The following is a 15869-nucleotide window of genomic DNA, read 5'->3' as shown; positions in this document are numbered from 1 at the left end:
TATTTTTCTTGTCTCTCAGTTTGGAACAATTCCTTAAATTTCACAAGATCAGTATTTTTGTAATAATTGTCAGTTTTCTCAGGTTGGTTTTTCTGATGTTGCCTTATGACAAGATTCAGGCCTGCTTCTCTGGTAAGAATATCACAGAAGTGCTGCCGTATTCTTCTTATTGTACCCTATGCAATGGCTTACCATTTCCATTTGTTCCATTATTGAGGGTGTTTAATAATTTGTTTAAGTGGGTGTCTCCTAGTCATGTTTACAATAAGGTAACTTTTTTCTCTGTGTAATTATAGGTATTTTATAAAAAGGTAATTTGAAACTAGGTAAATATCCTATTCCTTATCAAAATTTCAAATAATTTAGTTTTACCCTCTGTCACCTCATGGTTTCTTTTGTTTGTTGGATTATAATCTGTACTGTCATTTATTTGATTCTAAAATTATCTAGATTTGGTCAATGGGAGCTTATCAAACTAGGTTTTTAATTCTTTTATACTTTGTTATATTTTGAGCACTTTTTTGCCTACTGCCATAACAAGATATTCTAGGCTTGTTTTATATTTTCCCTCCCCCAGCCCTAATACCAGCTATTTCTGCAAGGTGCGCTTGTTTCTTTTAATGGAAAATGGTAAACAGAAACAAATATCTGAGTACTAGATATATTCATTGCTATTGGGTTAGCAATTGTCTCCCAAGACCACAGTGAATAGAACTTGGAAATACATGAATTGCTTTACATATATATTAGTTTATTATATAACTACCCATTCATCTATTCCCCCTCTATCTCTCCGTTGAGAAACCATGAGTTCATACTGATTCCTCCAATGCTAATTCAGTAGTACAGGGCTATTTTAGTTTCTCCATTTCCATATTTACCACTATTATCTTTAACAGTAAGAAACAAAAATATCTTCAATATTATTTAATATATTTACATATTTGATTAATAACTGTATTGTAACCAATGTCCACGTGCACCGCCATTCCATTCCCCACGTAGACGCCTTCATGTCCTGGCTCTGAAACACTGTTTCTTGGTCCTGCACTGTATTGCACCGCCTTCCTGTTATTTGGATCATGAAATCTTACACTAATGTGTTCCTCCATACAAGCATGCAGTTTCATTAGTAGTATAAGTAGCTTATGGAAGAAGTTTGTTAAATCTATAAAAATATAAAGTGAGTGCACCTCTTCTTGGAAACCTTTCTTCTGCTAAGAATTTAGCCTACATCAGTACTCATACAAGGCCCTCCCACCCCCTAAAAAACCCCACAGAATTATCTTCTGGAGGACAGCTCCCTTGTAGTACAGGCTTCCCCTACTAAGTGTTCTAGGAACCCATCTGTATCAGTGTATCCGCTGGTGTTGTTGTGAGAAGCTGCATTTGGCTTCAGTGAATTTTTTTTAAGACTCTTTCAATGTGTATGTCCATTTTATTATGGGTGATTTATGAGAAAACCTGCTCACAATACACTGAGTGCTCAGCAGTTTTTTGACCGAAAACGACATGACCCCTAGCACCAAGGAACTTTTTTTTTTTGTTTACCCCAAATGAAAAAGTCCTCAAAGGGAAACATTTTGCTGATGTTGAAGAGGTGAAACAAAAAACAGCAGAAGCACAAAAACACATCAAAATCGATGAGTTCAAAAACTTTTTTGACAGTGGAAAAAACATCTCAATAAGTTTATTACATCAAATAGAGAGTACTTTGAGGGTTCCTTAAGTTTAAACACGTAAGAATAAATACAAAATTTTTTTATAAATAAATTCTGATTTTTGGGGTCCCTGCTCATATGTACAAAGAGATGTATGTACAAGAATTTAGTATAGCTACAAATGCAAAACCTTGTAAAGCAGTCCAATATGGAAAGGAGAAATTTAAAATATATAAATTGAAATTAAGTACTTATTAAGATAGAGTAAGAGAAAGGCATTTAAGATGTAAGTTGAAAAAAAAAAAGAATAACTATAGAAAAAACTGCCAACAAACCAAAACTTTAGATAGGTAAATAGCTAGAAAATTAATAAAAGAATGAATGGTTAATAGGGAGATAAATAGACAACACAGGAACACAGCATAATGAAAATATACTTAGAAAAACTATTCTCACACTAATACAGCTCTTATTGTGATAGACATATAAATCACCTACATACTCTGTTAGCTGTACTGAATCTCTTCATAGGCTTGTCTTTACTCTTTGCCTTTGCCAATTTTATGCCCTCTTTCTGTCTAGAACACACCACACTCATCTTTTCCCTATCCCCAAATCCCAGAAGCCCCATAGTTCTCAATTTGACAGATTTTTTTTTTTTGCCATAGCACTTGTCCTTGACCTGCTCTACTTGAAAATACTGAGTGCTCTGTTTCCTTTTTACTGATGTAAGCAAATTTGCAATGTAAGTCATTTCTAGAACAGAATTACCTGTTAACTTAGAATTTAAACTTTAGCTGATAATGACACACCTGATTACCTTTCTTAGACCATATTTGCCTATTAACAGGTCCCTTCTATCCTTCACCTTTCACCCAGGGACCAGGACAGAAGCAGATAGAGGAGGCAAATCCTACTTCCACTCTTGATAGGTAGGATTCCATATGGACTTATTACATTGTGTTTGGTAACTTCTTAATCAAAATATGTAAATAGTAAAACAAAACTTCAAATATGCATCCAGTAAAATGTAATGCACATAATATCCCACATTTTTTTATGTACTTTGAGATTTATTTACTTTCAAATACTACTTCAGTTCCAGGAAATAGCAACATGGTATCTTGACAAAGTATATTCTCATAGCTCAGAATTTCAATGTCCTTTTCCAATGAAACTCTTTTTTTTTTCCAAGTTTTGAATGTGGAGTGGCAAGTTCCACATTCCACAAGAATGTGTCATTGAATTCAAAACATAAAATCTTTATTCTAATTTGCAATCCTCTCTGTCACAAAATGTTTTTAGCATATAGGAACACCTATTTTCTTCCCAGGAGAACTTACTATTGTAACTAATTATAGTTTTGGCTGTTTAGAGAAATACAACTTTCCCTGATGTCTCTAGAAATGAACAAATTTTCTATTTAAATCTCTCATTCCTCCCATGGGGAAAAATTTACTTCAGAGAAATCAAGGAAACATCATTTATTTTAAGACCTTTCTTCCTTATACTCACAAATGTGGTTAAATTCTTAGGGGTTTATAGAGGGTTGAAACATTAGTTTGGTGGATTGTTCAGAGTGGAAGTTCCTGGTTTTGTTCATAGTCATCTTCAATCTAAAATGCACACATTATAACAGCCTCACTTTCATGTGTCTTATCTTTATTGTCCCATGCAGATAATCACAGCATATTATATGTTCTGACTACAAATCATCATCATGTTTCACTTTTTTTAGCTACTTCCTTGCCATTCTTGGACCACAGGAGACATATAACTACATTGGAATTTTGAGGCTATGCCAAACCCACCTGCCAACATTGCCATTTTTTTCATTCAGCCATTGCCAGGAACTCCACAGAGAGGATGAGGAATATGTCTCTAATTAACTCTCAGATATTCTAAATCTATCTGGATTTTCTATTTCTCACCACTTCTCAACAGGGTGTTAGTGAGAAAGAGACCATGGGGTTTATTCTCGAGATCATCAACTAGCATTTAATTAGCTGTATTATGTTATTACTCTTTCTCTTCCCCCAAATTGTGTAATTCTTAGCTAGTCTGCGGTCAGAAGGAAAGGACACTCTATGTCAGATGAATATGCATAGTTTCCAATAAACTATGTGACCCTGAATCTTAATCTTAAGAATTACAAATGTCAAGGATTTAATTATGTTCTAAATCCTTCTGTCCCTGAGTCAAAGAATCATTGACACTGGTGGGAAGGATAACTGGGTTTATTAAAGAATAAAAAGAAAAATTCCAATGAGTAATATTAAAAAATATATTACTTCACACATAAAGAATTCCTAAAGGATCTAGTAGCAAACTTTCCTTTTGTTGTCTTTTACGACTTCCTGTGTTTATGCTCATTCTCAAAGCCACTTTTTAAAAGTAACTGGACAATGTGATTTACAGCTTTCAACCTCAAAAATGTAAAAGAAAAAAAAAGCCAATATTAGGTCTTACTGTAGGAAGTTTAAAACATTTTAAAAACCATATTGCTTTGCTCCACCAAACTACCTGCTTCAATACTATAACTTCTACCCCAGGGGGCTGTGGTGACGATGATTAGTAGCAAACCCAATACTTGCCTGGAGAGTTTTTTAAATATGCCAATTCTTAGACAACAATCCAGAGTTATAGTATTATATATTTATAGAAGAGAAGTAAATTGGTATTTATATTTATTAAACAATCAATCCATATGATTATTTTCTTCAGTTTGGATTATTCTATCTGAGAAGATAGTATATATCATATGTGAGATATAATTTTTTTTAAAATTATTGTTAAAATTTAAAATTTTAATTTACAAATTTAAAATTTAACAAATTAAATTTACAAATTAAAACAATAAATTTTATTTAAATGAAAACTTGCAGATAGGGATCATTTCCACCCAACTTGGGCCATGTGAGAAAAATTGCTCAAATGGATAATTACAAAGTTTCTCAAAAAATATTAGTGATTTCATTTTTATGCTCACACACTAGAAAAAATAGCATAATAGTACAAATCAATGTTGCTAAATATTTACAATCTAACCTCCATTCATGATTTCAGAGAATACTTATCCTTTTACTTAGACTATGAAACAAAGGAAGAAGAGTAAATGGATGACAAAAACTAAGCCAAAATATACAATAATAGTGAACTATTGGTTTAAGTAAAGTTGTTTATGAAATTCTAAGTGGCTATTAAAATTAATCTAGTCAACAAATATTTATTGAATTTTTCTGAATTAGGCAGTAAGCTAATATATTAAAAATCATGTTTCTACATCTATTTACATGGAAAATTGCTCATAATATATTCTTAGGTATAAAGGTTAGAGACAAATAGTAGGCACAATATGATTTATGTCAAAAATGCACATAGAGATACAAGCTTAGATGGACACAGAAACCAAAACCTTTATACTGATTATCTGTAAGTGTAAAGATCCTAGGTGATTTTTTTATTTTCTTTTTATGAGTTTTAGTTTCTTTTCAATGATGTTAACCACTCTACCTTACCTTCTCCAGTGGACATGCCATGTGCTACCTTCTTATATTTATTTTTTCACATGCTCCATTTGGTTTTTATGATATATAGTCTTGAGAAATGATATTCAGAGTGGTAAGGTGCTGCGACCCGCCAGGAGTGAAGGACCCTGAGGGGGGCAAAGGGAGATTGAGAAAGAGACAACATAACACAAGGACACAACACGACAGTTTAAGGAAAAGCTTGGGCCAGGTGGGACATTGACCTCTGATCGAGAGACAATGACAATGACCATGTTCTCTGCATTTATTTTATGGGGGTTTGTTAGATGAAGCTCAAGGGCATTTCTGCAGCTGCAGGCTAAGATTATTTGTTTCCCAGGTTACCTAAATGATAAAACTTTGTTCTGTCAAGGTTGCAGTCACATTCACCTGAAGCTTGCAGTTAACTATTTCCTTCCCAATCCCCACGGGCTCAGGCTGCCATCAGATGCAAGGAGTCAAGCATGGCCTTGCCAAGCACTTAAACTGGTTTTTGACACCAGCTGTCACCATCCCCCACAGTAAGGAGTATGATAATTAGGTAATCTTTGGCAGTATGTAGGGTTTAAAAATGACAACTATGATTTTTAAGAGAAATATGAAATTGTCATTTAGATAAAAAGGGTTTTCTATAAATAAGTTAGTCTTCAGAAAATGAAAGTTCTGCTTGTTTAGATAATTTAGGAGAGAACATATCCATAGCAGAAAGTCTCACTCGCTTGTCCTATATTTTCCATGGACAGGCACAGAGACCACCCATGTCAGGACCAGCAGAGAAGGATCTGGAGTCCATCCTTGTCATGGGAAGATCAGCAGACATGGTTGTGCCAAGAAAAACCACCGTGCTTCTTATTTCCACTGAACTGGGTGCACTTCTTATCTTGAAATTTTTCCAATACTTTGTTGTTTTAAGAAAAACAAAGTATTAATATGCTCCCCACCCCAAGTTCTAAAGGTGTTTTAAGCCAAGTCAATTACCTAACCATTCTCCTCTAGCAAACTAGAATGCTGAGGCCCCAACCCCTAACTTCCTTTATCTGCCCTATATACTAAATTTGCAATTCTTCAGAAAGAGTTGATAAAAGTTACATGGGTTATTTCAATGATGAGGAAAAGTTGACATTGAGGAAGGGCATACATCGGGGACCCTGGAAAGCCAAGGTTAGTTAAAGGGCAGCAGGGAATAAGAGATGAGAAGGCAAAAATGAGAAAACAAGAAAAAGCAGGTAAGTTTTAGTGAGCATTCATGATGGCCCCCAATAAAAGAAAGCCTAGGCAGCAATATCCTGTTTCTTGTGTCATATGAGAGGAAATAAGACATCTAGATAGGAAGACAACTTCATTTTTTTACCCATCCCAAAATATAATTTTCTGTATTAAATCTCATTTGTTTGAAACACTAACTCTGCTTTCTTACTGGTACCTAGGCTTATTCTTATGTATGTTAAACAGAGAGAAAAAATAAATATAATCATACAGTTCTAAGACGAAAAAGGGAAAAAAACACTACTTATGTAAGCTCATAACAAGTGGATGAATCTATCTTAGGTTCTGGATAGGCCCAGATACATTTTGATGAAAAATTGCATTTATCTACACTTTTGTCCTTTTGTGGATGAAAAAGGAGCTTTGTAATAAATCTAAATGAAAATAACATTACAAGCTGATCTGATCATAAATTCCTAACTGGGCAGGTTCTGATGGTAGTCAAGCTTCAGGCCCTTAACTTCTTGGCAAAAGGTTTACCTTTACCTTAAGCAAGCCTTGCATATTGTTTCTGTGCATTTATGTTAACGTAACTTTGAAATGCTTCCTTTCAGAGCTCTGGGAAGTATAACCACCCTCAAGGGAGCACATGATTTTGTAATCCAGTCCTGTAATTCAATCCTTACTTTGCTTTCTCCCATGTTCATTTAATCTTCCTTATGTTGCCTCCTTAATTTCAAATATATATAATAAATTCCACACTCATTCTGGGAAGTATTTCTCTCAAGTCTGTTGAGATCTTAGTCCAGGTTTGTCCTCTGATTAGCTTTAACAAGCTCAAATAACTCTTAAAAATTCTTCACAAGTTTGGACATTTTTTGATGCTGTTAACCTGAGGTTCTTATGTACTTAGTAGGCTTCAATTTCTACTCCCAGTCAATGAGTCCCATACATTTATTACTTGTTTTGGCATCTCCCTTATGCTGTATTTCCTGGATATTGTTACCTGCTTTTATCTCAAATTCAATATGTTCAGAAATCTTATCATTTTCCCAAGTAAATCTTTGTTGCTTGTTCCTTCACCATATTTCTAAGACATCAGTCTCTGCATTGAAATGGGAGCCAAACACTCTAGTTTATTTTTATTAGACTTATTTGGATGAATACTACTGCTAGACATCACAATACATTTCCTAGCTTGTAATTCTCTCTAACTCAGGCTATCCAAAACACACTGACAAATAAACCTTTAAACACAATTCTGGTTGTGTTGCTCCTTTTTACAAAAACCTTCAGAAGCTATGTACAGACTAAAATTCTGACATCAAGGCCAACTATGAATTACCTATAACCATTTTTAAAAATTTAATCCCACAATTCTTCTATGATATGATCATATTGGACCACTTGTACCTTATCAGATGCTTCTAAAGCTTTCTGCCTGCATGATTTTTTGTTTAGACTATTTGCTCCAAGGAACATATCCTACTTTTTACTTTTTCTAAGTCCACGCATTTTTTATAATTATCTTAAATTTCATATCATCAATAAAGGAATTTCTGGTGCTTCTTGAATGATACGTATAATTGCTCTGTTAAATGTTCACTGTGTTTTTTTACCTTTGTGCAGTTCACATGACATCTTTCATATGTTGTTTATGTGACTTTAATATCCTCTTACTCCACCTTAATGCTTGGAAATCTCTCACTTGTCTGTGTAATTCTTAGTGCATATGGTAGGTGCTCAGGAACTACATCAAAATCCCTCTAGTCAGTTTAATAATATAGAGAGAACCATTACAAATGGTAGCATTTGGTAGGTGATTACAGTGTAGAAGGTAAATTTACCTTTGGTTTGAGAAGACTTGAACTCAAAAGGTTAATTAGTTATCATACTGGTGCCATAGAGATATATGTGAACTGTGCTCGAGGGATAGGCTTAATAGTCAAGTACTTTATACTTCAGAACTGCATCATCGCACATGCTGAAAGTAAGCCAGGTGTTATCCTAAAATTAAATATCCAAAATGAGAGGCAATGAGTGTTTATTAAGGATAAAAGAAATAGAATTTTGGGGATATAGAGTCACATGAAACACAAATAGTGTCTCAATTACGGTATGAGAGCAAGGTATTGCTTTTAATGAGAAAAAGAATGAAATAATTACATTCATATAGGAAAGAAACTCATAGTGGTATTAATAAGCTAAGTTACTCTTTAGTTATACATGGCTGGTTACTGATTCTATCTTCAAATAGAAAGTCCATAATTACAGGTCCTGCAGTCAAAGTGCCTGGTGTTCTGCTGGCTTTATAAACTGGAAGGCAACGTTGGTTTGACCCAGCCCAGAGGTCTGGCCCAATTTAAACAGTTCAAATTTCAAAGAGCAAGACTTCAAGGTATTTCTTCTGGCTCCATTTTAAAACGTCTCCAGTTAGGTTTACTTTCTCTTGGGAAATTAGTTAAGTGCAACTTTCTTTCACCTTGCTGCACTCTCAGAAACAATTCATTTGATAAACAAAAAATTTTCCCAGGTCAATCTGTTATCACTATGATGATTGCTGGAGAAATTTAGTAAACACTAAATACAAGCAGAATTCTTTTCCCAGATATCTTTTACTCTTCTTTTTTTACATTGAGTTCTATTGACCCTAAAATCTGTCATTTTACTTCTCCTCAAATGATGCCTTAAAATTTATAAGAGTATAGTTAAAATTTCTTCACAAACCATCAGATACTTAAAAACAAAATTTTTTTCAGATCAAATTTCTTGATGATCAATAAATAATAATCAGTACACACTATGACTAGAGGAAGAGAAAGATTAGAAACTGCTTCATGATGATTTTTTAAATTAAAATCCCCTTTTAATATTAATTAGGTGACTTTAGATGAATTAACCTCTTGAAGCATTAGATTTCATACCTGTAAATTGGTAATAATGATATTTCCATTCATGATCTATTGTGTGGATTAAAATATATATACATAATCTATATGAGGATTTGTGTGTGTGTGTGTGTGTGTGTGTGTATGAAAAAATTCAGTACATGCCTGGTACGTACTACACATTCAATAAATATTTGTTGAATAACTGAATGAAAAACAGTAATATTCTTTTAGAACATCTGTTTTCATATTGCAGGGTTTCTGAACTTTGACATTAACACTTTGGATTGTACAATTCTTTTTTTGTTGTTGTTATTTTAATTGTTACTTTAATTTTTGTTGAAACTAAACCTGTTTTTGTATATTTCTTGCCTATTTGTATTTTTTTATTTTTTATTGTTCCTATACATTTGTCTCCATTTACCCACCTCCACTCTCCCCTGCCCCAACCACCCCTCATAGTTTCCTCATAGTTTCCCTGTAGTTTTTGGTAATTCTCTTTGAGCTCACTGAGCTTATTGAACTTCCTTAGAACCGTTGTTTTGAACTCAATATTTAATAATTGACTTGTCTCTGTTTCATTTAGTTCTCTTTGTAGGGATTCCTCCTTTCCCTTTGATTGTGGGGTGTTTCTTTTTCTTACCATTATTTGTAAGACTTTGCTTCTGCTTCTTAAATTGATCTGTCTTGATTTCTTGAATTTGTGGTGTGAACTTCTATAGTAGAAGACCACTTTTCTTTCTTTCTTTCTTTTTGGATGCACCTCTAACGATGTCAACTGTTGAACCCATCTGACCTTAGGCAGTCAGACTTCCAGCAATCTGCTGTCTCTCTCCTCCAGGTGTTAACCTTGTCACTCTGCCCTCAGCATTCAGGGCTGGGCAGAGTCCCTCATGCGGGTAGGACTATTGGGTCCTTTCATGCTGCTGCCACTCAGGGGAGTGGTCTGCCTGAGCAAGATGGCTGCTGGCATATGGGGGAGGAGTCAGCACTGGAATCCCCGCCAGCTACTCTCACCATTCTCTCCCCAAAGCCTCCTTTCCCAGCCTCTCCTCAGGTGACTCCAGCCCCTTCTGCTCCCGCCTCCACCAGAGCCTAGGGTAAGTGGCTGCCACTACAAATTTTTGTGCTGGCCTTTTAAATGGCTCCTTGAGTCTCCATCTGCCTGTCTCTGGTAGAGAGCAGCCCTGCCACTTTTCACATCTGGCTGTTATCTGTGTACTTTTTGGAATCTGGTGCTGTAGGCTTGAGAGCCATGCTTATGATTTAGACTCTGCTCTTCTTGGGGCGGGGGGTGTCCAACTGGCAGTTTCAATATCCCTCTGGCACTGCTGCCTGTGGGTGCCACGCCTGCCTTCTAAAGCCTCTACTGCACTCCTTACCAGTTAGATTGTGCTAAAGCCGATTCCTCTGTCTGTCCGAGGTTTTAAGGCTTCTCTCTTGCTATTGTTCAGTTGTTTTCCAGGTGATTTCTCCACAATTTAGTCTAGATTGGTCCTGGGAGGAGGTCAGTGTGACTTCCACTCACTCCTCTGCTGTCTTGAATCCATTCTTCATGACGATTCTCACCTATGATAATCAGCTGTATTTACCAGAGGATTTAATTAGATAGGATAAAGAGGATAAAACTTGAGTTTTTCAATTCTTCTACCAAAGGGGAGTGGGAGGTGGTGGGAATTAATCATTTTGGCTCTTTATGTCACTTGATTCCAACAGATGAATTTCCTCCAGCAAGGAAGGTGGTATGCAATGTGTAATAGTCTTTCAACACCGCCATAGCTCAGCTTTAATAAACTATCTCTGAAAACAAAAGTCTGCAGCTCAATCTCAAGTTTCAATGGCGGCAAATAAAAATTCTGTTGACAGGAACTATACAAAGGAGTTTTTATATTCAATGTAGTCAAAGGTCTTTCAATTCATTTTTCTTACTGATTTTATAAATTTTAGTTTGGCTTTTATACAATCATCAATAGAAAAATGAATCAAAAAGAAAATAAATGATTTTTCTATATAACATTTACACAGAAATGTGTATAGTGATTGGATGGATGATGATTCTCTAAGCTAACAGTATTAAAATGATTAAAAATGAAATTAAATGGTAGAAAAAAATTAAAAATGAAATAAGACAGGCAACTATCCCTCATCACTTTAATTTAATCCATAAAGATGACATCTTCTCTAATAAATATATTAAATGACAAGAATCTGGAAATGACAGGAATCTGCAAACCAGTATTCTGTTAGCAAGAAGTGAATTTAAGCACACATTTATATGAAAAAGAAAAGAACATTTTGCTTTTTGCTTTCCATATGGGCCTGGAATATTTCTAAAATACAGTTTCTCATACTCATATTGATAAAACAAGGGATAGAAACTTCAAAAGCAGAAGAGAGAAAAAAATGGACATAATCCTGACTGGGGTTAGAATAAACCTTAGTAAGTTATAGTAACATTTTTGTTACCTTAAAGAAAAAAGTGTGGTTTGTCCCTACCTTATGTATTTTCAGCCATGACTTAACATAATCTTACAACTGAGCACAAAATCTAGCCTTTCATTTACATTCTTATTGACTTATGTTTTCAAATTGATATAAATTGTCACTCTAATTAGAATATAAATTTATTAAATAAATATATCATCTTATTTATTTTAATAGAATAGAGAATTATGCTTAAAAATAGTAATTATTTTCCATAGTTTTAGATGAAAATAGATGTTTTATTTTTTAACTTTTTTAATTCTCGTTTATTCTATAACAGGTGCTCCAATTTTCCCCATTTACTCTCCACCATTCCACCCCACCCCCTACTCTCGCAGTTCATATCCACACCCTTGTCCATGTTCATGAGTCATTCATTCATGTTCTTCTTTTCCACCATTCTTCTTTTTCCCCCTGTCTTCTGGCAGCTGTAATTCTGTTCCCTGTTTCCATGTCTGTAGTTCTGTTTTGCTCATTGGTTTATTTTTTTCATTAGATTCCTCTTGTAAGTGATATCATGTGGTATTTGTCTTTCATCAACTGGCTTTCTTCACTTAGCATAATAGTCTCCAGTTCCATCCATTCTGTTGCAAAGGGTAGGGATTCCTTCTTTCTTTCAAATGCATAGTATTCCATTGTATAAATGAACCACAGTTTTCTAATCCATTCATCTACTGCTGGGCACTTGAGCTGCTTCTAACACTTGGCTAATGTAAATAACACTGCTATAGACATCAGGGTGTGTAAATTCTTTTGAATTGGTGTTTCTAGATTCTTAGAATATAGTCTCAAACAGCGGAATCACTGGGTCAAAAGGAAGTTCCATTTCTAATTTTTTGAGGAAATTCCATATGAAATTTTCCATAGTGGCTGCACCGTCTGCATTCCCACCAAGGGTGGAGTAAGGTTCTCTTTTCTCCACACCTGGCCAGGACTTGTTTATTGATTTACTAATAATAGCTATTCTGACAGGTGTGAGATATTATCTCATTGTGGTTTTAATTTGTATCTCTCTGATGGTCACCGATGTTGAGCATTTTTTCACATGCCTATGTGCCATCAGTATGTCCTCCTTGGAGAAGTGCCTATTCAGGTCCTCTTCCCATTTTTTGAATGGTTTACTTCTCTTCCTGGTTTTGAGTTGCATGAGTCCTTTATATATTTTGGAGATTAAACCCTTGTCCAAAGTATCATTGGCAAATACACTCTCCCAACTGGTCAGTTCTCTTTTCATTTTGATTATGTTTTCTTTAGCTGTGCATAAGCTTTCTAATTTGATATAGTCCCATTTGTTTACATTTCCTTTTATTTCCCTTGCCCTCAGAGATATATCATCAAAAATATTGCTATGTGGGATATCTGAAATTTTACTGCCAATGTTTTCCTTTTTGGCTTTTATGGTATCATGACTACTATTTAAGTCTTTTATCCATTTTGAGTTTATTCTGGTGTATGGTGAAAGTTGGTAGTGTAGTTTCAGTTTTTTGCATCTACTATTCCAGTTTTCCCAACACCATTTTTTGAAGAGTCTATTTTTACACCACTGTATGTTTCTGCCCCTTTTGTCAAATATTAATTGATCAAAGAGACATGGGTTTATTTCTGAGCTCTCAAATCTGTTTTATTGATTTATGTGTCTGTTTTTATGCCTATACCAGACTGTGTTGATTACAGTGGATTGTAGTATAATTTGATGTCAGGCATTGCAATTCCTCCATCTCTGCTCTTCTTTCTCAAGATTGTTGTAGCTATTCAGGGTCTTTCTTGATTCCATATAAATTTTTGAAGCATTTTTTCTAGATCTGCAAAATATGCCATTGGTATTTTAATAAGAGCTCTGTTGAATATATAGACTGCTTTGGGTAGTATGGACATTTTAATGACGTTTATTCTTCTGATCCATAAACAAGCTATATGCTTCCATTTATTTGTGTTTTCTCAATTTCTTCCTTCAGTGTTCTATAGTTTTTCAAGTACAAGTCTTTTACCTCCTTGGTTAGGTTTGTCTCTAGGTACTTTTGTTTTTGTTGCTATAGTAAATGGGATGTTTTTCTTAGCTTCTCTTTCTGATAGTTCATTGTTGGTGTACAAGACTGCCATTGATTTCTGAATATTGGCTTTGTATCCCACTACTTTGCCAAATTCACTTATTAGTTCGAGTAGTTTTTTGGTGGAGTCTATAATGTTTTCTATGTAGACTACCATGTCATCAGCAAATAGTGACAGTTTTACTTTTTCTTTTCCAATTTGGATTTCTTTTGTTTCTACTTCTTATCTGATCACTGTGTTTAGAACCTCAAGTGTTATTATGAATAAGAGTGCTGAGTGCAAACACTCTTGTCTTGTTCCTAATCTTAAGGGAAATGTTTTTAGATTTTGCCTATTGAGCAGGATGTGACCAGAAGGTTTTTCATATATGACCTTAATTATGTTAAGGTATACTCTCTCTATTCCCACTTTGATGAGCTGTTGTTTGTTTGTTTTTTAAATCATAAATGGGTGCTGGATTTTATCAAATGCTTTTTCTGCATCCATTGATATGATCATGTAATTATTTTGTCTTTCATTTTGTTTATGTGATGTATCACATTTATTGATTTGAGAATATTGTACCATCCTTGCATCTCTGGAATTAATCCCACTTGATCATAGTGTATGATCTTTCTAATGTGTTGTTGGATCCAGTTTGCTAGTATTTTGTTGAGGATTTTTGCATCCATGTTCATCAGTGATATTGGCTTTTAATTTCCTATATTTGTTGTATCTTTTCCTAGTTTAGGGATTAGGATAATACTGGCCTCATAAGAAGAGGTTGGGAGTCTTCCCTATTCTTGAATCTTTGGAATAGTTTGTGAAGGATTGATGTTAGATCTTTTTTGAATGGTTGGTAAAATTCACCTGTGAAGCTATCTGGTCCAGGGTTTTTGTATGTCCATAGTTTTTGGATTACTGCTTCAATTTCACTAGCTGTTATAGGTCTATTCAGATTTTCTGCTTCTTCCTGACTCAGTTTTGGAAGATTGTATGTTTATAGAAATTTATCCGTTTTCTCACGTTGTCCATTTCCTTGGCATGTAGTTGTTCATAGTAACTTCTTACAATCCTTTGTAATCTGTGGTATTAGTTGTTATTACTCCTTTTTTGTTTCTGATTTTACTTATTAAAGTCTCTCTTTTTTCTTGGTGAGTTTGGTTAATGGTTTGTCAATTTTCTTATCTTAGCAAAGAACCAGCTCCTGAATTCATTGACCCTTTGAATTTCTTTTTTGTCTTTATGTCATTTAATTCTGCTCTGGTCTTGATTATTTACTTTGTTCTGCTTGCTGGAGGCTTTGTTTGTTTTTGTTCCTATAATTCTTTTAGATGTAGTGTTAGGTTGTTTATTTGAGATTTTTCTATCTTATCTATTAGGCCTGTATTGCTATGAACTTCCCTCTGAGTTCTGCCTTCGTTGTGTCCCATAGGTTTTGCATTATTGTATGTTCATTTTCATTTGTTCCCAGATACTTTTTAATTTATTCCTTGATGTAAATGTTAACCCATTCATTTTTTAATAACCTCCATGTATTTGAATGTTTTTGAGTTTTTTCCTTGAAGTTCGTTTCCAGTTTCAAGCTGTAGCAATCCAAGTAGGTGCTTGGTATGATTTGAATTTTTTTGAATTTGTTGAGTCTGTTTTGTGTCCTACCATGTGTTCTATCTTTGAGAATAATCCATGTGCATTAGGGAAAAATGTGTATTTTACCTTTTTTGGGTGAAATGTTCTCTCTCTATATATACCCATTAAATCCATTTGATCTAAAGTGTTGTTTGTTCAATTCTGCAATATTTTGTTGATTTTTTGTTTGGAAGATATATCTACTGTTGACAGTGGGGTGTTAAAATCCCCTATAGTGACTGTACTGCTGTCTAGCTCTTTCTTAAAATCATCCAAGATTTTCATTATATATTTAGGTGCACCTATATTGGGTGCATATATGTTTACAGGAGTTATATCTTCTTCTTGGACTATCCCCTTAAGTATTAAGAAGTGTCTTTGTCTCTTGTTATTGCCTTTGTTTTGAAGTCAATTTTGTCTATTAGTGAAATTATCCCAGCTTTTGC

Source organism: Pteronotus mesoamericanus, unplaced genomic scaffold (genome assembly GCF_021234165.1).
Source record: "Pteronotus mesoamericanus isolate MK-2021 breed Mesoamerican mustached bat unplaced genomic scaffold, CSHL_Meso_final scaffold_651, whole genome shotgun sequence".
Classification (NCBI taxonomy): domain Eukaryota; kingdom Metazoa; phylum Chordata; class Mammalia; order Chiroptera; family Mormoopidae; genus Pteronotus; species Pteronotus mesoamericanus.
The sequence above is the reverse complement of the archived record's forward strand: the minus strand, read 5'-3'. Positions refer to the sequence as shown.